We start from the raw sequence: 2,500 nt of genomic DNA, 5'->3' as shown, positions 1-2,500 counted from the left end.
AATGGTGTGCTTCCCGGGGTTGGCATAGACATTCCCTCGCATGCAAAAGATTGTCGATGCGAAAGATTATCTATGCCAACCCCGGGAAGCACACCATTCACACACTCCCGACCGGTGTGGTGTGGCGGTGATTGGATAGTTACGGATTGAGCACTTGCCAAGGATCAAAATGTGTCATTTAGAAGAAACATTTTCAAAAAGTTTTTAAAATCTTGTGGGTTTGCAACTCATAAGAGCGTCACTTTCAACGTCCCCGGTATTGGATTGAGTTTCTAAAAACAACCGTGCACACCGAGGTTAAACTTTACCGGCTCCACTCCGACTCGCCGCTCGCCCACAATTTGTTTGCAACGAAACATTTGTTTTTAATTTTGTTGGTTTGAAATTGTTTTGAAAAGGTTCTTTAAATCTAGTGGGTTTGCAACTCATAAGAGCGTCACTTTCAACGTCCCCGGCATTGGATTGAGTTTCTAAAAACAACCGTGCACACCGAGGTTAAACTTTACCGGCTCCACTCCGACTCGCCGCTCGCCCACTAGTCCGAAGGCAACAAAACATTTGTTTTTCATTTTGATGAAAATTTCTGTTTTTAAATCTTGTTGGTTTGAAATTGTTTTGAAAAGGTTCTTTAAATCTTGCGGGTTTGCAACTCATAAGAGCGTCACTTTCAACGTCCCCGGCATTGGATTGAGTTTCTAAAAACAACCGTGCACACCGAGGTTAAACTTTACCGGCTCCACTCCGACTCGCCGCTCGCCCACAAATCCGAAGGCAACAAAACATTTGTTTTTAATTTTGATGAAATTTTTTGAAAACATTGGCTTGGCAAGCCCCAATCCGCGACTATCCACCCACCGCCACCCCACACGGGTGGTTGTTGTTGAGAAATGAGGTTGTGGTCGACATGCCCGTGCATTTGAGAAGGAGTTCCTAGCACTCCATGCTCTCCCATGCCAAAAAAAAGCCTAGACAACCCCATTTCGCAACTTTCCACGCCTTTTTTTTCCTCCCTCACCCATGGCGGCGGCGTGGTGGCGGCGGCCGGATTCCGGCCACCACCGCCATGGGTGGCAGCCCCCCGACCCCGACACCAAACCCATAATACCGAGGCAACATATCGAGGCAACATGACATGGGTGTGGCGTGGGGGAAGGGGGCTGCAGCTAGGAAGGCATGGGCTGCCATGCATATGCAGGCAACACACACCCCCCTATATAGCATTTTATGCATTTAGCCCTTTGACAGGAAGAGACATCACCTATGCGCGAGGAGTCATAATGGGCTCTAAATAATTCAATACAAGGTATTTGGACGTGATTTTTTGCAGGGATACTAAGAAACATGCAATCTATGATGGGAAAAAGTTTCATAAATTTTTGAAGTCGGGAAGTATTTTTTATTATTTTTAGAAGTCGTAAAATTGAAAAAATCATTAAAACAAATCCGGGAGGAATTTTTTAGTTTTGTAAGTTGGAGAAGGTCCTAAAAATCATAGACTACTTATGGGGAGCTTATTGTGCGAGGAAATTTCAATAAAAACGGGGTTTGACAAGATTTGAAAAATTCTGTCGACATTTGAAAAAACCTGGAACCATGCTGCCGGCATGCTGCGCACATGCTGCGCGCAGGCTGCGCGCATGCTGCGCGCAGACTGCGCGCAGACTGCGCGCATGCCATGGCAGGACAAGTTTCGCTAGCCTCACTGTCGACAGATGCGCAAGCTGCGCGCACAGGCTGCGCGCATGCTGCGCACAGACTGCGCGCACGCTGCGCGCATGCCATGGCAGGACAAGTTTCGCTAGCCTCACTGTCGACAGATGCGCAAGCTGCACGCAAGCTCCGCGCACGCTGCGCACAGCCTGCGCGCATGTTGTGCGCAGGCTGCGCGCAGGCGCCGCGCATGCCATGGCAGGACAAGTTTCGCTAGCCTCACTGTCGACAGATGCGCAAGCTGCGCGCACAGGCTGCGCGCACGCCATGGCAGGACAACTTTCGCTAGCCTCACTGTCGACAGAATCAGCACGCTGCGCGCAAGCTGCGCGCGCGCATGGCAGGACAAGTTTCGAAAAATTCTGTCGACAGGCTGCCGGCATGGTGCGCGCACGCTGCCGGCATGCTGTGCGCACGCTGCCGACATGCTGTGCGCACAGGCTGCCGGCATGCTGCGCGCAGCCCATGGCAGGACAAGGTCCGAAAAAATCTGTCGACATTTTTACGCCGTGGTAGGCTTCCGCTTCGCGTCACTTTGTCGACATTCAAGCCTACCATTTGTATTGAATTTTTCAAACCTTGTCAAACCCCATTATTCAAATGTCGAAAAATTTTGTCGACATTTTTACGCCATGATAGGCTTCCGCTTCGCGTCACTTTGTCGGAATGCATCGCATGGCGAGGCAAGGCCACGGCATGCCAAGGCGAAGGCAACGCATGGCTTGAATGGCTTGGTCAAGGCCACATCATGGGCACGGCATGCCAAGGCAAGGCGAGGCAAGCCATCCTT

The sequence above is a fragment of the Prunus avium genome, unplaced genomic scaffold (genome assembly GCF_965620075.1).
Source record: "Prunus avium unplaced genomic scaffold, drPruAviu1.hap1.1 HAP1_SCAFFOLD_27, whole genome shotgun sequence".
NCBI classification, from domain to species: Eukaryota; Viridiplantae; Streptophyta; class Magnoliopsida; order Rosales; family Rosaceae; genus Prunus; species Prunus avium.
This window is presented reverse-complemented; position numbering follows the sequence as displayed.